A 20,880-nucleotide genomic window follows, 5' to 3' on the forward strand; every position below is an offset into this window, starting at 1 on the left:
AGAGACCACCACCAGAAGTCCCCACCAGGGTCCAAATCCTGCCTCAGAAAGACACAAGGGTAAAGAGTAAACATGCCCAACCTGACCCTGTTTCCCACCTGGAAAATGAGGCCAGCATGTCCTCCTGTTGGTACTGGGAAGCTCATGTCCTGGCTGTCTGGGATCCAGCTCTGCCTGCTGGCAGCCTCTGCCCCCCAGGAACGCCCCAGTAGGGTAGGGGAGGGATCTCCTAACTCTGGGAAGGGCCTCTAGGGAGTTAGAGCACACCACTGTTTTTCACAACATAATACTTCCTTTCCTTTCTTGCATGTTGGTATTATTTTATTGAACTGTAACTCACAAACACAAAAATACAGACATCCTCAGTGCTAGAGGATTTCTAGATTTCATACTCTATTAATTCTGGCATATGTCTCCCCTTGGCTAACCGCCACACAAGTCAACAGCAAATGTCAACAGCATCCACGGTGCCTTCTCTCATCAGAACGCGCCCAAGAGTCCCTGGCTGGTTGGCTCATGAATACAGTGTCAGCCCAGAGTATGGATGTCCTGGATTCGATTCCTGGTCAGAGCACACATGAGAAGAGACCATCTGCTTCTCTTCTCCTCCCTCTTCCCCTTCCGCAGCCAGCGGCTCCATTGGTCCGAGTGTCAGCCTCAGGCACTGAGGATAGCTCGGTTGACTTGGCCCCAGATGGTGGTTGCTGGGTAGATCTGGGTCAGGGCGCATGTGGGAGTCTGTCTCTTTGTCTCCTGTCTTCTCACTTAAAAGAACGTGCCCAAGAGAGAAGGAATGCTGATTATATTTGCCTGCTGTAGGGATTCCTGTAGACAGAACGTGCAGTGTGGGCTCTTTGTGGCTGACAGATTCCACCGAGATGGATGTCTGAAAGACCCATTCATTCTGTTGCATGGAGTTCTCTTTCTTCATTGATGAGTAGTATTCCACTCAGAATATACCAAGACCCCTTGCTTCTCTGCTATTGATATCTACTTGGATGGCTCCTGATTTTAATTATAGCAATAAAATTTCTATAAGCATTCTTGTACATGTCTTCTGGCAAACAAATGCACTTAATTTTGTCAGATATATTTCAAGAAGAGGCACAGCTAGATTATAGGGCATATGTATTTCAGCTTTCATGGTGCTGTAAATGGTTTTCCAAAGCAGCTGCACCATGTTACGCTCTCGCCAGCACGAATGAAACTCCTAGTTGCTCCACATTCTCACTGACACATGGTCTTTTCAATTTTAGATATTCTAGTGGGTGAGCAGTGTGCCACGTATATTTATTACAGGCAGAGGTGGACTTAACAGCGGGCGCACCAGGCACGCGCTCTGGACCCCGACTTCTGGAGGGCCATGCAAAATCCTAACTTTACACTTTTTTCTAATGACATCAAGTTTGGTTTCATATATGCAATTTTAACATTAATAGCACATAATTTTGTGTGTGTGTGTGTGTGTGTGTGACAGAGACAGAGAGACAGAGAAAGGGACAGACAGAGGCAGTCAGATAAGAAGGGAGAGAGATGAGAAGCATCAATTCTTCGTTGCGGCACCTTAGTTGTTCATTGATTGCTTTCTTATTTGTGCCTTCACTGGGGGGCTACAGCAGACTGAGTAACCCCTTGCTCAAGACAGCATCCTTGGGCTCAAGCTGGTGAGCCTTGCTCAAACCAGATGAGCCTGCGCTCAAGCTGGCGACCTTGGAGTTTCAAACCTGGGTCCTCTTCATCCCAGTCTGATGCTCTATCCACTGTGCCACTGCCTGGTCAGGCTACATAACATTTTTTATTTATTTAAAAATATGGTTAACATGTATTTTTATTTTCCCTATCTCTCTCTTTTTAAGGGGCCTAATATTTTCTTCTGCACCCGGGGCTTCAAACAACCTTAATCCACTTCTGATTATAAGTCTAATTACACTGCCATGTGTACAGCAGTTCCTGAGTGTACACCCAGACGTATTTTCCCCTTCCTTCATGTAGTAGACTTTTAACTGGGCACACAGTCACTTGGCGAGCAACTACATGTCCATGCCTCCTGGAAACTACATGCAGCCCCATGAGTAAGTCCTAGTCACTGGGATGTGACCGGGGTGATGTGTGCCACTTCCTGCTCTTGCCTTTGGACATGTGAATATGTCCTTCCTCCCTCCAGCTGGGTGGGTGGCAACATCCGCTTGGAGGATACACAGCTGTCTCCAGGCCTGGTCTGTCTGTCTGTCTCTGGCAGTGTTATATAAGACATAAGTAAACCTATATCTTGGTTAAACCATTGTCTTTTAGGTTTCTTTATTACAGCAGGAAACTCTGCCCTGCAAAGAATGCATTGTGATTACTCACTCTCTGGCCCTCACACAGCTGAACGGTGCTGCTTTTGTCTGCTCAGCACCTCTACCCACTCGGGAAGGGCTCCTCATTCAGCTCAGGGGTTCTGCGCGGTGATCAGCCACACCCTGCTGTGGGCATGGGCATGTGGCCCAGGTATGATCGGTTGTGGCTCCTCATCCTTGTCCAAGGTTATAAGTTATTGGGATGGCAAAAGGCCCAACCGAACCACCTAGAGTCTTCCCACAGGAACCACACTATGGCAAAAAAGAGCCTTTATCATCAGTTTGGACTGAGGCTGCCAACAGCTTCGTGGTAGGAGACAGTGAAAGCAACAGACAAGCAGAACTAGGGCCAGTCAGAAAGGAAGAAGCCAAGGCATCAGCAAGAGAAAGACGTGACAACAGCAGCCCGCTTTCTGGATCCAGCTGTACCTGCAGCCACTGAACTGGGAGTGAGCCGAGAATCTGAGCTGAGTCCCGCCTCACAATAACCCTGCTCGAGGGTGATTGTACACCAGCATTGTGCTGGGGACTGGCAGTCCAAGTTCCTTCCCTTTAAAATAATAATTATTTAAAAAAAAAATTTCCCCCCATTGATGTGGGGAGAAAGAGAGAGAGATAGAAAGAGAGAAGCACCAACTCGTTGTTTCACTCAGTTGTTCCATTTAGTTGTGCACTCAGCGATTGCTTCTTGTACATGCCCTGACAGGGGGTCGAACCTGTGACCTCTGGTGTTCCACGTCAACGCTTTATCCACTAAGCCACCCAGCCAGAGCCAAATTACTAATTCTTAATCAGCATAGACTTTGGACAGTCCATCCAGGTAGAATGAATTGAGGGGGAAATTACATCCCCCCACCACACACACACACACAAGTAACCTCTGAGATTAATCATTTCCTTTGAGTACTGATGCAGGTGATAGAATGTAGTCGGTCATATTAGCCAAATGTGCCCCCATAGAACACACAGCTGTTTCCACACCACATCTTAAAATACCAGGCAAGCTTATCACAACTTCAAAAATGACTAGTTCTCAGACCCGCTCCAGACCATGTTATTCAATGTATGAGTAAAGCGAATGGATTGCAGCTTTAAATATTCTGATAAGTGAATTTCTGTACAATAGGCTTCCTTTCTAATCCTGTATTTTACATTATGCATTTAAAAGCATTATTTAAATTTTAAGTGAATTATTCTGAAAAGAGGTCAGCAGAAGTCACCAAGCTTTAGAAGGTTGAAATGAAAGCCACGCAAAAAATAAAGATCTGGAGAAACAATGGCAGTGGGCCCTGGTGCAGGCTGTAACCAAGGGACGTGGGAGGTGACATCGCAGTGCACAAATGCTCTGCTGGGCTGGGATGTGTGCCTGGGCTGCAGAAATGTCTTTAGGGGTAAATAGGTCAGTAACACCGGCTTGTGTTTGCAAAGGCAGAGGGCACAGGAAAGTTTGGTGGCCCTGTAGCAGGCGGCATGGATGGTCTTTGGGGGGTTAGGAAGGCATTGCTGGTGCAGATCAAAGAGAACACCAGCTCTGGTTAAGCTAATGGTCAGCCTGGGCAGCACACCAGCAGCTGTTCTGCTATGCTGATTTCCACCTTCTCTGCTCCAGCTGGGGTGGAGTTCAGCCGCTGTTTCCAGCCCCACTCCCTGGAACCTCACTCCTGAGTATGACAAAGGCAGTCTTGGTAAGCTGAGCTGTGTGCTCAGCGACAGGGAAGGGGCTGGGTGAGTGTGCAGGAGAACGGGTTACACCCCTTCGCCGCAGGGAGTAGCACTTAGTGGTGTGGCAGCTAGAATGCTGCGCAGGCACACAGAACAATGACAAAGGCTCAGCCACATCATTTATCTGCCAGAACAAGGCTTTCCAGGAGAGGGCCCTTGTATCCACTGGGGGCCCGGGAGGGTGGTGGCATAGGAGGGCACTGGGGGCAGCCAGACGCTTCTCTCTTTAGCTGAAGAGGCTGCTCTGACCACCAGGTGTGTGGGCGGCTGGGGGTGTGTGTGTGACCCTGAGAACTGCAGGACAGGGGCCTTCTCTGGGGTGGGGGGACAGCGAGGGGTGGGGTGGCAGCCATTCCATCAGTATCCTCAGCAGTACTCACAACAGAGGCCTGGCCCCAAACATCCGAAGAGCACTTTGTGGTCACGCTTGAAAGACATTTCCTCGGATCTGGAGGCTACACATGCTTCCCAGACAGTTGCCTCTGTCCCCAGCGCCCACTCCTCCAGGGGTAGTCACTCCCTGTGCCTGGCAGCCCAAGTGCTAAGCCCTGGTCACTGGCTGGGCCAGGGCTGGGACTACTCTGACAGCTGCAGGTGAAACGCAGCTGGACAGCTATTCTCAAAACCGTTTCCTACCTTGCTCAAGTACCCCACGTGGACGGCCTTGAAACTGCTCCCAGCGCACCACAGACATGCTCCAGTACACATGGAGGAGCAGAGGCCAAGAAATGGTGCCTCTGCCCACATCCACTTGGGCCAAGGCAGAAGCGGTGTGGCCGCCACACGGAGTTTAAATAGCGGCTGTCGCCGTGCTCGTCTGCTCATGGTTGGTGTCCACGAACCAGTGGAAAATGCAGATACCCTAACTGTCCAAACCCTCAGCGTTTCTAGGGAAGCTCAAAGATAAATAGAGTCTCATTGGTCTTTGATATTAACACTGGCAGAATGGGGAGCGAGTGCATACGATTACCACCCCATGCAGGGATGTAGGGGTCACCTGGCTAGTCTTATGTACATGTTTAAAATACCTCATAGTAGAGGCAGTTGAACACACTATACAAGGTAGAGAGGTATTGTGGAATTGGGCACCTGAAACCTCTATAATTTTATTAACCAGTGTCTCCCTGATAAACTCAACTTAAAAAAAAAGTCCCATAGTAGAATGTGGAACAGTTACCACAAGAATGAAAAGACAAACTGGATCCCTCTGTGTGACTGGGCGAGGCCACAGGAAGGGAGGACCCCTCAGGTGCTGAGTGGTGGGAACTGCCATCATCTTATAGAGTTCTTCCTAGTCTCCTTTACACAAATGAGGAAACGGGCCAGGAGAGGTTTGAAACTGAAGGTCCTGAAGCCGGAGCATTGGCCACGGGTCAGGTATGCTGACTACGCCTCTTACTCGCCTGTGTACTTGTTCTGCAGAGGGAGTGGGAAGGTGTACAGGACCTCCCATATGTGTGGTTTTAAGAAAGAATGGCATGGGGCTAATGGCCAGGAGGGGTCCTAGCCTCACTGCCCCAGTCGCAGGGCCTTTCAGCAGGCTCCTGGGCAGCCCCAGAGAGCCTGTCTAGACACTGAGCCTGAAGGACACACTTCTCCAGGGGTACCAGGTCCTCTGGCAGAGGCATATCTGCCAGAAAGCACTCACAGGGGGCAGAAATCTACTTTCTCACCTAATTTCTCTCCATCTGTCCTCCTTCCATCCTTCCTCACCCCACAGGGTCATCCTTCTTCCAGGAGAGTTTTGCAAATATTTGGATTCCACCCTCCTGCGCTCCACACATCCATTTTCCAGAGTGAGGGCTCAGGCAGTCAATGACCCTGCTACAGCCTGCTGGTGGCTGTCCTTACATACTAAGCTAGTGTACCGTGTTCTATCTATGTCCAACTAGTAAAGAATTCAGGAGAGTCCCCATCCCTTCTCTGCAATGCTTGCATTTATCGATCATAAGAGTGGGTCCCTATTGGGGGCATGGAACGCTGTTAAAACAGCGCTGCCCTCATTTCTTCTCATCAAGCATTAATTCAGATGGGAGGGAACGCAGATTCACAGACTCCCCCAGCTGGAAGGGACCTTGGGAAGGACAGCACCCCCACTTCCTGCCCTGAATGCGGAGCACACGGCTCTCAGGTGGTTCTTCCCTGATGTGCAGCTGACCCTGGAGATGGCCACCCTCTCCTTATTTTGGTGAGGTTGGGTCTGGGCTCCCAGCCTCACCTTGGAGGCATCAGAGCCATGACAAACTGTAGTCTATCAGGTTACAGGTCACAAACCCCACCCACAGAGGGAGGGGTGACTCCCACCCAACCCTGTCTGCACCTGGTACACTTGCATCACCAGCTTGCTGGCCATTGTTGACTCACTGGTCTGAGGTTCTGAGCCCTTAGGTCAGGGGTCCCCAAACTACGGCCCCGTGGGCTGCATGCGGCCCCCTGAAGCCATTTATCTGGCCCCCGCCGCACTTCTGGAAGAGGCACTCTTTCATTGGTGGTCAGTGAGAGGAGCATAGTTCCCATTGAAATACTGGTCAGTTTGTTGATTTAAATTTACTTGTTCTTTATTTTAAATATTGTATTTGTTCCTGTTTTGTTTTTTTACTTTAAAATAAAATGTGTGCAGTGTGCATAGGGATTTGTTCATAGTTTTTTTATAGTCCGGCCCTCCAACGGTCTGAGGGACAGTGAACCGGCCCCCTGTGTAAAAAGTTTGGGAACCCCTGCCTTAGGTGGTGGTGGCCCAGCTCAAAAAGGCAGGAGTTCCCTTACAGGAACAGAGGCTCTAGGATGTAAATGATCACTTAGGCACAGAGTTGGACCAGGCCGGGAGGTGTTGGAACCTGTGGATTCAGGAGCTGGGGGCTGGAAAGCGTGGGGTCAGGCCGGCTCCCAGATAGGGCAAGTTGGTCCATTAGCAGGTGGTAAGGAGTGATAGCTGAGCACTTCATCAGAATTCCTGCTGGGCCCAGCAGAGGCCCAGAGCAGAGGAGGGCAGCCTCTGGGGACCTCAGGGAGAATCGGAGAGGGGGAGTGGAGGAAGGTGGAGAAGCGGGAGGGGAGAGGGGATGGGCAAGAGCAGGAGGGGTGAGGAGTGGAGGAAGGTGGAGAAGGGGGAGGAGGAAGGTGAGCCGGCGGGAGGGGTAGAGGGAGGAGAGGCGGGGAAGGGGAGACGAGGAGGCGGGAAGGGGAGGCGGGCAGCGAAGGAGGGGCCTGCACGCCGACCCCGCGCTGCCTCCCGCGCCGCCCCGCGCCGCCCCGCGCTCGCCCTCCGCAGCATCCTTGCGCCGCCTGCACGCCGCCCTCGGCCCCGGGCCTCCGCCTCCTTCTCCAGAGCCGCCGCCGCCATTCTTGCGCCGCGCTGGGCCGGGCACCGCGGGGACGCGCCCGACAGGTAAGGGCGGTGGGCATGGGCAGCGCCGGGCTGGCAGGTGCGCGGGCGGGGGTCCCTCCCCGGCCCCAGGCTCCTCCTCTCCCGGCTCCCCGGGCCCAGCGCGCAGGTGGCTCCGCTGGACGCGGGCGCGGGGCGCGCCGCTGGCCGGGCTGGGCGCGGGGCTGGCGCGCTGGGTCCTGGCCGCCCGCCCTGCCTGTCTGCAGCCAGGGCGGCCCCACTCCGGCCACCGCGACCTGACGGGGCCCCGCCGCTTCTATTTCTGTCCCAGAGGCCGCTGCCTCCTGCGCTGGACCCGGAGCCACGCACTCAGACAGGTGGGGCAGGTCGGCCCTGGTGGCCGGTGGTGCAGGCCTTGTCTCCTTTAGGGTTTTGGCTGCGTGGTTCTGGAACGGCTGAGGGGACTCACCAGCCTCCGCTTGGCTGCACCTGTTGCAGCGCCTGGTGAGCCGCGGGGGTCTGAGCCCGCCGGGCAGTCGCTGGTGCAGACTTGCAAGGGGGAGTTGGTTCGTGGCCATCCCATTCATTTATTTGATTTAGCGTTGGGCGGTGGGGAGCCTGTAGGTGGGTCGTTCACTGAAAACAAGGCCTGTAGTCGAGGGCTGGGCCTACTTTCTGGCGTGTGTGCCCCACAAAGTGGCTCTGCTTTTGTTTTGTAAACCTCCCCTTATACAGAGTACACAGGTCCCAGGCCCTGGTGGCCAGGCCGGACCTGGGGCCCTTGGCCAAGCAGCTGGCCCTCCTACTCCAAGTCTAGTCAAATCCACTAAGTGCCACTGAGTGGAAATTCCCAGGGGGTGAAGTGACACCGCCTGCCTGTCACCTCATATCTGCCCCAGGCCTGGGGCCTGCCTGCTCAGGCTGTCCTGGTGCCGTTATTTGGGAATGATTACTGTGTCCCAGAAATAGGCCAGCTCAGACAGCAGCAGGGCCAGTGTTCTGGAGGAGATAATGCCCCAATTGTCACTGTAACGGTTGTTGTCTGTGCACATCGTCTGCAAGACTGAAGAAGAATAAAGCAGGCCTACTCAGAGGAGTACCCCAGGCGCTGTGTGCTACCAGGAATAGAAACTTCAGGAGTGGGGGACACGCCACCGGGCATTTCTGTGGGCAAGGACTGTCCCCTGAGGGGCCAGAACCCTCAAGCTGGTAACTATCCCATAGTACAATCAGCAGGTAAATCAAATCAAGAAATAAAAACCAATGGCTAGCACTGAGAGGCAGCCTTGCGGGGCCCCTCCCCTTCAGGGTACCTCCCTTGCAGGGAGTTACCCCAGCTGCCATGGGAGGGGGACTGGCTGCCATGATGGGCTTTTCCACTGTCGGGCTGTGCCCCCTGCAATGGTGCCATTGAGTTCCTCTGTCCACCCTCCTGACCAGCACACACATCTTTTGGAAAATGGAGCCTTGCAGAGACCTCTCCTGGTGACTGGAGTGCTCTGGTGGCCTTGCCCGAAGTTCCATGCCTCAGCCTGGTGCAGAGCCGTGCCATACAGTGTGTCTGAGGGGAGAGAGATGACTCTCCACCATGTGGGTAGACTGAAGTCAATTTCCTCTCAAAAGGGCCTTGCCCACACCAGGCAGGGACGGCTGGGCCAGTGCCTGGGAGTGCTCACTAATGGCCGGCTCTGAGTGAAGGGGAGGCCCGTGCACCATTGCCAGCACGCCGCAAAATCAATAATGCATTGCAAGGATCAATGGTTGTCTCTGCTTCTGGAGGGAGTCCACCTCTCCTACAGCTGGCATAGACAGGCTTGGGCCTCCTGATCCTCTCCCTGTGTCCTTTTCTGGAGGAGGGGGGAAACAGCCTCCTCCTGACCCCAGTCTTTTTTTTTTTCTTTTCCATTTTTCTGAAGCTGGAAACAGGGAGAGACAGTCAGACAGACTCCCGCATGCGCCCGACTGGGATCCACCCGGCACGCCCACCAGGGGCGACGCTCTGCTCACCAGGGGGTGATGCTCTGCCCATCCTGGGTGTCGCCATGTTGCGACCAGAGCCACTCTAGCGCCTGGGGCAGAGGCCACAGAGCCATCCCCAGCGCCCGGGCCATCTTTGCTCCAATGGAGCCTTGGCTGCGGGAGGGGAAGAGAGAGACAGAGAGGAAAGCGCGGCGGAGGGGTGGAGAAGCAAATGGGCGCTTCTCCTGTGTGCCCTGGCCGGTAATCGAACCCGGGTCCTTCGCACGCTAGGCCGACGCTCTACCGCTGAGCCAACCGGCCAGGGCTGACCCCAGTCTTGATGTCTTGTGTGGTGAGCCTGCAGCCAGAACTCATGGGGCCTATGTCTCTTGGGCGTCTCCTGTGTCTCTGGAGCAAGTGTATTGGCTTCCTCGTTGTGTCATAATTTGTAGCGACATCCCCTTCGTGCTAAGAAGCTGCTTGGATAGGAGAACTGGGGAGGTAAGGTGGCAGGCAGTGGCCCCTGTGCCCTACCCCAGACTCTTCTTGGAGCAACAGTGGTGACCTGCTCACTGTCCAGGCATGCAGGCTGGTGGTGAGGCAAGGCGGGCTGTGGGAAGAGGTACCAATGAATCTGTCATTGGCTGACTGTTAAGGGTTGTGCCTGAGAGAAAGGCTTTGGTCCTTGAAAGTCTCTGCTGGGGACAGCTGTTTCTCCTTTGATCTTTCGCCATATTCCAGAAGGGAGAGTAGAAGGTAAGAGGGAAAGTGGTCCAAAAAGTGGCAGAGTCATGGTGGGAAGTCCCCTTCCCTCTGTGTCCGTTTGCCCCTCCTGCCTTGAGGTGAGTCTCAGGGCATCTCAGAGAGAGGGCTGGTCAGGCCGGCTCCTCTGCATGGGAGGTGGCACAGCTCACAGCCAAGTTCAGCCTGCCTGCAGTCTGGCCTTGCCTTGAGTTGGGGTGGCGATGTCAGCACGCCAGAGAAGGTCCTCCTGGTACAGTCACTTTCCAGCTTGCCTGACCTCCTGCATGCAGGCCTGGACCGACTCCCTGCGGCTGCCCCTGGGCACTCCACCTGCCTGGGCGCGTGCCCCCACCGACATGCCTGTGTGAGTCTCCATTCAGTGGGACAGGCTCCGTTATTTGGCTGAAAGATCCCCAATGCTGTTCACGAGAGCAGAGGCTGCCCGTCCCCCATAGCTTCTTAGCGGCACCCCAGGACAGCAGGCTTTGAATGAAAGGCAGTCAAACTGGCAATTGATCCAAGAATCACTCCTTTCAAAAATGATGGTATTTATAAGACAATTGGACATTTGTTGAGCGAATGATGATTTTAAGGGATGATCATAGGCCTTAATAACAGTACTGTGGTTATGTTAAAATGACCTTCACCCTTTAGCAGCAAGTCGTGGAGCATTTACAGAGGAAGTGATGCTGAGCTCAGATCTCTCCGTGTGTGGACAGTTGTCGGGTGTGGGTTAGAGTGCCTGAGGGTCGTTATGCTTTTCTGTCCATGTCTGTGTATTCCCCGACTCTCCATAATAAAAAGTTAATAATAATCTAAGAACCGCATTTCCCCCTGCCCGCGCCCTGCAAATGCCATTGGATCCTTCACTTCATGGAAGAGTTCAAAGGTTTACTTTAAAAGAAGTGCCAGTATGTTAAATGAAAATGTCCCTCCTCTGTCCCACATGTATGAAATGATCCTATTTATGTGTGTAGGTGCTCATTATGGAAACCGATCTGGAGGGTCACTCGCTGTTTAGGGAATAGATAATGATGGGGTGCCCACCATCAGCGAGTGGGGCGGGCACTGGTCCAGGCTGTAGGGACATAGCTCTGAGCAGAAGCGTCCACAGTTCGGGGTGGCTGGGAGGCGAAGGTGTGTGCGGGTGTGTGCATGCGTATTAGGGGAAGACATGTGGAGGGGGGCAAGAGGGGGAGCCTGTATTTATTTCCTGTCTATACTTCTGTTCGGTTTGTTTCTTTTACGATGGAATCATTCTTGTAATTTTAAAATTCATTTTTAAGAAGAGGTCTTTGTTAGGTAGTATACTATCCTATTTTAATAGTCTGAACTTCTATGTTTCTACTTAAGTGTATTTTAAATGTCATTTGATTTGTAGAAATTCTTTCTGTACACCTTAATGAGAGACGATGCACCCTAAACAGGGCACTAAATGAGTCGGGAGTCACTGGTCCTCTGAATAATAACCCTGTGAGCCATGAAACACAGACATGGATAGATACCCGGCCATCAGCAGCAGGTGGACAAGACCCCAAACCTGGAAGTTCAACAGCCACATGTCACCCACCCAGCTGTGGGGAGCGAGCAAGAGGCTGTCCTGTGCCCTGTGTTCTGGGTCCCAGGCCCTGGGCTATGGGTGGAGGCCCTTGGCTCAGACCCACCACAGTCCCAGTTCTAGCGGCAAAGCACGTCCCCTCCAGAAGGAAAGGCAGACAGGTCCAGAGCCTCGCGGGCGAGTTCCGCAGCTGCGTGGGAACTGCCGCTGTGGGCTGCGGCACTCATTTCCAGAGGTAGTTTCGTCTGTTTTCCCCTTTGAGTCAGTAGAGGGTGTGTGAAGTAACCTTAATCTACACTGACAGAAAAAGGATAAAAACGGTATCCACAAAGTAAAAAAGTACAAGTTGTCTGAATTCTAGGGTTTCTTTTTTCTTTTTCCCTTTGCCCTGTTGAAGAAATTTGAGTTGCTTTTAACACCAGAATGTCATTTGCTCTGATCCTAGTGTTTGGGCGGTGTTGTTTGGCTCTGCCGGGTGTGTGTTATGATTTTGTTTGAAGGAACACTATTTTTGGCAGTGGGGGGGTGGGGGTGGGGGGAGGCTGCCCAAAACAAGGGCCTGAAGCTGGATCTCTTTGTTCTCACCTTGTGTTTAGGAGTTTTTGTTGTTGTTGTTATTGACTAGTTCTTTCTGTGGCCTAGGGAGGGCACCGCCGGGCTCTGCCCTGAGCCTGGGCTCATGTCTGTGTGGCCCTGAGCCCGGGGTGTGAGCGCCCCCTCTCCCGTTCACCTCGGTACAGTCTGTGCTCCCCTGTTCGTCCATGGGCTTGGAGGACCTGTGGGAGCACAGCTGAGCTGTGCCTCCCAGGCGCTCAGGGAACTGGCGGGACTGTGACCTTCGTCAGAGGTGACCCATCACTCATAGTTGTTGAGGTGGAGAAGCTGGGCCTTATGGCCCTCTCCACTCACAGTCTGCCCACTTCATGGAGTCTCACTGCGTCCTCCACAGAGGTTGACTGAGCACCAATTACTGCAGGAAACCAAGAGACAGAAGGCTGCCTGCTGGGAGCTTATGGTCAGGTTGAGGGAGACGGATGACTGCAGAGAGGAGTGTGTCAGATTGTGTCATCTGCCCTGGAAAAAGAAAGTGTGGGGTCTGTGTACTTGGGGAAGCGAACAGTTGGGGGGTGTGGGATTTAAAATCAGGTGGCCAGTGGGCCTCCCTGAGCCCATGGTACAAAGTGAAGGAGCAGATGTCCAGGCACATGTGAGCAAGGCCAGAGGGCAGAGTGGCCCCTGGGCGGGGCAGGAGCCACACTGTGCAGGCAGCACGTCTGTCCAGATTTTGGGTGTGCCATGAAAATGGAGCTAATAGGATGGTTGGAACAATAGAGGAGCTCAGGTGATCCTGAGATTCTTGGCTTAGCCAGTCAGAGGGTTAGGGTCAGCATCCCCTGAGATGGAGAGTTGGGGAGGATGGCCAGCTCTCCAGACAGAGACTCGTAAGCTCCCTTGCCGTCCAGGCTGAGGTGGTGAGGGGCTCACCCCCATGGAAGAAACTGGGGTGGGGAAAGAGGCCTGGGCTGGGTGAGGCCTGCACAGAAGTGATGTTGTTGAAGCTGTGAGTCAGATGGCAGAGAGGCAGAAGAAAGCCATGGGCGTGTGTGTGTGTGTGGGGGGGGGGGCGTGGGCACAGCAGGAGGAGCATAGTGAGGGAGGACTGCCCGGCCAGGGGTCCAGTGAGGCGAAGACTGAGCATTGACCTTACAATATGGATGTTGCTGATGATCTGAGGAATGGTCTGGGGCAGTGGTGGGCCAAGAGTTTATGAGAGGGACAGAGGTGTTGAGAGACAGCCTTGGGCTTAGGACTCTGTCCTGAATGGAAGGAGGTGAGAGAGAGGGTGGCTCCTGCCAGGGCCCTGATCCTAGAACATGGATTGGGCAGATGGGAGGGGTTTCTGGGTCAGGCCAGCTGCCCCTTGCAAGCTGTGACTGGCCCAGGCCCTGGGGTCTAGAGGCCGGGGAGGGGGCCAGCATGGCAGAGAATGGTTATGGAAGCTCGGGATGGCTGAGCCCCGAGCACAGCCGTAGGTGCCCAGGGGTGGTGGGCTCAGGAGGCCTGGAGAGCTGGTGTGCCAGGCCTCTGGGCAGGGGTGATGCCCTCCCGTAAAGGAGCACAGCTGTGTGGGGCAGGAGAAGGGGACCAGGTTCACTGCGGGGTGGGGTTGGGAAACTGAGGCTAAAAGTGAGGCCTTGACATGGTGCTTGTAGTGTTAGCAGCGGGGCTGCGAGTGTTCCCTCTTGAATTAGTCTGTCATTTCCTATGGTAAAGGCTCCAGCCATGAGCAAGGGCCAGGGGTTTGTATGGACTCAACTCCACGTCCACTGTGCACTAGGAGGACGAGGGTGCCCTCCCCAAGGCCTTGTCCCCATCGCATCCTCATACCTGGTTGGAAGTGTAGGTTCCCAGCTGCACCCCAGCCCTGGAATCAGAAGCTGTTTTCGCAGGCCACCAGGGGACTCAGCCTTACAGTACCTGGGAGTTGGAGAGCTGCTGGGTTAAACGTGGGCTGCCCTGCTGGGTGCACTCCTGGGGTGGTCAGGAAGGCAGGGGCTGGGCATGGCGCCTGCTCTCAGTGCACATTAGACCTGGTGCTTGTCTGTAGATACAGTGTTCCATTAGCTAAATGTATTGAGGTGTGACTTACAGTAAAAGGCACTTGTTTTAAGTGCACTGTTCAGGGGGTTTTGACAAATGTATACCGTTGCGCACCTGCCACGATAATCATGGCAGAGGCCAAGGTTGCGCAACTCCAGCCTGCAGGTCGGCTGTGCCATGCCCACTCACCCGTCAGGTCCGGTCCCGGGACACGTTGGTGCTCTTGCACCAGAGTTGAGCATTGGAGACAGAGGTTGTCCTGTGAACCCTCTCAAATTTTCCTGTTGCCCCTTTGCACTCAACCCTGGCTCCCCCCACGGCCCCTCCCTGCCCAGGTAGTCACTGATCTGTTGAGATTAGATTATTATACAATAGATAAGATCTGTTTCTTCAAGAGTTACACAATGGAAACACGTGCTGTAGACTGTGTTCAGCTTCTTACACTCAGCATGCTATTTCTGCGATTCTTACGTGTTGCTGTGCATATCCTGTCCGTTTATTGCTGCGCCCTGTCTCTTGTGTGGGTGTGCCATGGTGTATTGATTTGTTCACCTGTTGGTGGATGTCTGGATGGCTATTCAGGGTTGTCATGAATATTGGTGCTGTGAACCACAATTCAACACAACAGAACAAACATCCAGTTAAAACAGGAACAGACATACCTCTAAAGAAAACATACAAATGATGAATAAACACGTGAAAAGATGCTTAACATCGTTAGTCACTAGGAATGTGCAACTCAAAACCACAGTGAGAGACCACTTCCACTTACCAGAGTGACTTGTATCAAGAAAATGGAAAATGAGTGTTGGTGAACAGACGACGGGGAAATGGGAACCCTCCCGCATTGCCGGTGTGAACGTTAAAATGGGGCAGCAACTTTGGGAAACAGTTTAGAGATTCCTCAAAGAGTTAAGCACGGAATCACCATGGGCCCCAGCAATTCCACTGATGGGCATATATGCAAAAGAATTGAAAACAGATTTTTCAAACAAACACTGTACACAAGATGATGGAACCAACCCATATGTCCATCGCTAGATGAATGGATAACCATGTGTGGTCCACCCAGACAATGGTATATTACTCGGCTGTAAAGGAATGGAGCACTGACTCATGCTGCAGCATGGATGACCCTTGGCAACATGCTTGGTGAACACAGACATGAAAGGACACATATTTATGATTTGATGTATATAGGAAATGTCCAGAATGGACAAATTCATAGAGACAGAAAGCTGCCAGGGTTTGAAGGAGGGAAGAATGGGGTGACTGCTTCCTATACACAAGGTTTCCTTTTGACATGATGAAGTGTTCTGGAAATAGATGGTGGTGATGGTTGTGGAACATTGCAGATGTACTCAATGTTACTGAGTGTACACTTTTAAATGGTTGACATGGTAAATCTTAACGTGTTATCACAATAAAAAAATGATTTGTACATTCGTGTGCAAACCTTAGTGTGGACATGTGTTTTCTCCTAAGCATCTCCCGATGAGCGGGTTGTGTGGGGAGTGTATATAAAAACCATAGGAAACGTCAGACTGTTGTCCAACATGGGCATGTCATTTCCCACCCCTACTGCTCATGGGCAAGTGCGATTTTTCACGCCTTTACCAACAATTGCCATTGTCTTTAATTTTAGGTGTTTTGGTGGGTGTGTTGTAGTGTGGTATCATTGAGGTTTAGTTGGGCACATCATTCTTGTGTTGGTTTGTTAGCTATTTGTATCTATTCTTCTAAGTATCCGTTATTTGTATCTATTCTTGTAAGTCTCTGTTCAAATTTACGGCTGTCTTTTGAACTGGGCTATCCTCTTATATTTGAGTTGTAAGAGGTTCTCACATGTTCCAGATTTAAATATTTTGTTAGGTATTTTTACGGCAAACCTTTCCTCTTAGTCTCTGGCTTGCCTTTTGCTTTTATTAACGATATTTTTTAAGGGCAGGCAAATTACTTCTAACTAAATCCAGTTTTACCAATTGTTTTTAGTGGTTTGTGGGTTTTTTAAAAATTTTCTTTAAAAGACATTTATAATGAGTTCATTTTGTCAAATCAGTGATTCTACATATAGGTATGTTAAGCTAGACTTTGATTTTTACTAAGTTTCTTTTAATTTTTATTTATTCATTTTAGAGAGAAGAGAGAGTTAGAGTGAGAGAGAGAGAGAGAGAGAGAGAGAGAGAAATGGGGGAGGAACAGGAAGCATCAACTCCCATATGTGCCTTGACCAGGCAAGCCCAGGATTTTGAACCAGTGACTTCAGTGTTCCAGGTCAATGCTTTATCCGCTGTGCTACCACAGGTCAGGCAGTGGTTTGTGGTTTTTGTGTCCCTTTTATGAAATCCTTGCCTAACCCATCGTCCTAAAGATTTTCTCCTATGTTGTCTTCTGAAAATGTGTGAGTTTACCTTTTATGTTTGGGTCTGATGCCTGTGTTGAGTTAATTTTTACATGGAAATTGCTAAGGATTAAGGCTCATGTTTCGCCGGAGGATCTCCATTTGTCCCAGCACCATTTTGTTTTTTTATTATTGTCTTTACTAATCAGAAGTTTTTCAGTTGCAAATAAAAATCCCAGTTCAAAGTGACAAATTTAAAAAAATGTTTCAGCCCTGGCCGGTTGGCTCAGCGGTAGAGCGTCGGCCTGGTGTGCGGGGGACCCAGGTTCGATTCCCGGCCAGAGCACATAGGAGAAGCGCCCATTTGCTTCTCCACCCCCCCCCCTCCTTCCTCTCTGTCTCTCTCTTCCCCTCCCGCAGCCAAGGCTCCATTAGAGCAAAGATGGCCCAGGCGCTGGGGATGGCTCCTTGGCCTCTGCCCCAGGCGCTAGAGTGGCTCTGGTCTCAGCAGAGCGACGTCCCTGGAGGGGCAGAGCATCACCCCCTGGTGGGCAGAGCATCGCCCCTGGTGGGCGTGCCGGGTGGATCCGGGTCAGGCGCATGCGGGAGTCTGTCTGACTGTCTCTCCCCGTTTCCAGCTTCAGAAAAATACAAAAAAAAAAAATGTTTTGGTTCATGTCTAACCAAAAAACTAAGGGTATCGGCCTCAGGCCTGGTTGGGTCTAGGCGGTCGGGCAGCTCACTAGGCATCTCTCTCTCCTCACCATCTCTTAGCTATGGGTTGGCTTCACTCTCAGACACACTTTTTTTTTTTAAGATTATATTTATTGATTTTAGAGAGAGAAATGGAGAGAGGTGGGAATCATCAACATACAGTATCCGGCACCATTTTTTAAAGAAACTATCTTTTTTCCTATTGATTTCTCTTGGCATGTTTGAGAAGTAATTGAGTGTGTCTGTGGGCTTTGTTCCTGGGCTCAGTTCTGGTGCATTATGACTTATTCCCCATCGGCCCCCAAACCGCACTGTCTTCATAACTGCTGGTTCATGATAACACTTGCGGCAAGGTAGTGGGAGCCTTCTGACTCTGCTGTTTTCTATTATTTTGTCTATTCGGGGTCCTTTGCATTCCATACAAATTTAAAACCAGCTTGTCAGATCCCACAATAAAAACGTCTACTTGGGTTTTGACTGGCATTGTGTTAATTCTTTAGATCAATTTGGAGAAAATTGACTTCTACACAGTACTGAGCCAGTGAGCTTGGACTGTCTATGTGTGTCTCTCCTTCATTTCTCTAGTGTTAGTGGTGGGCAGTGTACAGGTCTTAGTCATCTTACCAAATTGTTTAGTACTTCATGTTTGAATGTTTTAAATGGATTTAAAATATTTTAATTTCCAATTTTGTTTAAAAATATAGTTTTTAATATTGCTTATGGGACCTTTCTAGATTCACTTACTTGTTTGAGTAGCTTTTGGTGATCCCTTAAGATTTTACACAGTGGTAATCCTAAAGGTTACAAATGGGGACCATTTTACTTCTTTCTTTCCCATTCTAGTGCTTTTCATTGCTTTTTCTTCTTTCATCCCATTCATTGTCCCAGGACTTCCTATAAACTGTTTAACAGGGATGGTGAAAGTCAACATTCTTACCTGTTCCCTTAGGAAGAAAAAACTTAATGTTTTTATTCCTGTTAGGTGATGATTTTATGTAAAAGCTTTTGATGAGGTTGAGGAAGAAGTTTTCTACTTCGCCAAAAGTTTTTTTTATTATTAATGGAAGTTGAATTTTGTCCTGTTTTTTCTGCATCTATTGAGATGATTATAGGATTTTTCTTTCTTTCTTTTTCCTGTAAATACAGTGAATTACAGTGATTGATTTTTGACTGTTAGACAGCCTTGCATTCCTGGCACCGCCACAGCTGGTCGTGATGGACTGTCCTTTTCGTGCCTTGCTGGAGTCAGTTGAGCACAGTTTGGTGAAGTGTACCTGTAACTGTACTCACAAGGGATACTGTGTTCTCTCCTCCTGCTACTTCTGCTTGCAGTGTCTGGGTAACGTGGGCCCCACACCATGACTTAGGAAGTGTTCCCTCTTCGTTTATTTATTTTAAAAAAGAGTTTGTGCAGGTCCAGTATTGTTTATTCCTTAAATGTTTGATTAGAATTACTAGTGAAGCTCTGTGGGGTTTTCTTTGTGGGGAGGCATTTGCTTAGGAATTCATTTTTTTGATGTAGGGCTCTGAAAATTCTCTATTTCTTGACTCAGTCCTGGTTTGTGTGTTTCAAGGAATTTGTCCCTTTCATATGAGTTGTCAAACTTGTTAGCATAAAGTTGTTTGTAGTATTTCCTTGTGATCCTTTTAATGTCTCTAGAGCAGGGGTCAGGAACCTATGGCTCGCGAGCCAGATGTGGCTCTTTTGATGGCTGCATCTGGCTCGCAGACAAATCTTTAATAAAAATATAATAACGTTAAAAATATAAAACATTCTCATGTATTAAAATCCATTCATTTCCTACCGCTCATGTTTATGGTTGCGGGTGACTGGAGCCAATCACAGCTGTCCTCCAGGACACCACCATATTTTTATTGGATAATGTGTAATGTACACGGGTCGTTGTATGGCTCTCACGGAATTACATTTTAAAATATGTGGCGTTCATGGCTCTCTCAGCCAAAAACGTTCCCGACCCCTGCTCTAGGGTCTGTGTGATGTTTCCTTTTTTATTCTTGATCCTGGGTCCTTTAAAAAACAAAAACAAAACCTTGGTGTCTCCCCATGCTGTCCCAGAAACATCAGAGTCTCCGGGCTGTGCATGGGGCAGGAGTTGACAAATAGCTTGGGGAATTCGAATGTGCAGCCACCTGTTGAGAACCTTGGAGGTGGAGGCAGGAGGGAGAATGCTTAGTCCTTGGTGGTCCCGGTGGACCCCTCCAGAGGGGAGGCAGATGAGAGAGCCAAGGAGGATGTGGAGCCCCAGTGAGCACAGGTTCTGTGTGGAGAGCACCAGCTGGTGTGGCTCTGGCTGGAGTGTTGCACGCACATAGGCTGTGGCTGGGCTTGCGTGTGTGTGGAGGGTGTTGAGTTAGTGCTTGACCCCAGTGTGAACAGGAGACGGAAGGACAGCGGCGGTTTGGGTGACTGGGCCTGGAACTCTACACCACACATCTTCGATAGACTTCCTTCTCTGCAGGGTTATTTGTTTTTAAGTCAGACTTTCCAAGGTATAATCTGTACACTGCAGAATTCATCCTTTTTAATGTCCTGTTCTGTGAATTTTGGTACATAGTTATATAACCACCACCCAACCAAGATATGGGAAATTTGCATACTGCCACAAATTCCCCCGTGCCCCTCCAGAGTGAGACCCTTCCCTTCTCTTCCCCAGCAACCGAGGATCTGATTTCCAACCTTATAGATGTTTCCAGAATGTCACAGAGTAGAATAATACTGTTTGTGGCCTTTGAGTCTGGCTTCTTCCCTCAGCCTCATTGTGCAAGTATGTGAGCAGTAACCAGTGTGATCAGACAGTTTAGGTTCAGGGGTGACTCAGGTGCCTCTGATCGCTGAGCTGGAAGGCAGGGACAGGGACCAGCGGCTGCTGTGGGAAAGAATGGTGTGTTGCTGGGTCATGGTGACCGTGTAGTCAGGGACGTGCCAGGTACCTTCTCTGCCTGTCCTGTGGAATCCTGACCCCAGTCCTCTCAGATTGGGATAGCCCGGTCCTCATCTTTATGGTGAGGAGGTTGAGAACAGAGAGAATAAGACCCTGGTTTGTGGGTCACTGAGCTGGGAAGGGGCAACGCACGCTGCAGGTGTGAGCCCAGACCGTGACTCGAAGCCCGCAGAGTAGCCCACTCTCCAGCACGTGGCATCCAATGGGCACACGGAGGGGTGGCCAGGGCTGGGGCGTTTTAAAGATGCATGTACCAGTTGGTCATTTGGGGTTCAACATCAGAATGTTATCCTAAGGAATCACGGATGTAAAGGAGCATTTATTGGAAAGGATATCTCCTGGAGTTTATAAATAGAAACCTAGATTCAAGCTCAAGGCCCTGACAGACGGCCAGAGAGAGGAGGTGCAGCCAGAGAGCCAGTCTCTAAAAATAATAGTGTGAAATAAGACTAATGCATGGTAATTTATGTAGCACATCAAATGCTAAACCCAGCCCTGAAGCAGGGTGGATGGCAAGGACCTCTAATTTCCAAAAGATTTCTAGGGATGCTTCCAGGGTGCTGGTCACAAGAGTGGTTGATACCATGCTGATGATGTCTCCTCCTGGGGCTTGT

At 50.8% G+C, this 20,880-nt stretch overlaps 1 protein-coding gene across 5 annotated transcripts in view; it reads left to right on the forward strand.

Moving 5' to 3' along the window:
* Nucleotides 1-7,210: 7,210 nt before the first annotated feature.
* SEMA4D (semaphorin 4D) overlaps nt 7,211-20,880 on the forward strand; it is a 112,378-nt gene continuing 98,708 nt past the window's right edge. For 4 of the 5 annotated variants that reach the window (XR_010729109.1, XM_066257530.1, XM_066257531.1 and 1 more), the window contains exon 1: nt 7,211-7,449. The gene's annotated coding sequence lies outside the window, so the exon portion shown is untranslated. Of the gene's footprint in view, nt 7,450-7,623; nt 7,764-20,880 lie in introns of those variants that run through there. The other variant, XM_066257528.1, reaches the window with a different exon arrangement.

Source organism: Saccopteryx bilineata, chromosome 2 (assembly GCF_036850765.1).
Source record: "Saccopteryx bilineata isolate mSacBil1 chromosome 2, mSacBil1_pri_phased_curated, whole genome shotgun sequence".
In the NCBI taxonomy this organism is placed as follows: domain Eukaryota; kingdom Metazoa; phylum Chordata; class Mammalia; order Chiroptera; family Emballonuridae; genus Saccopteryx; species Saccopteryx bilineata.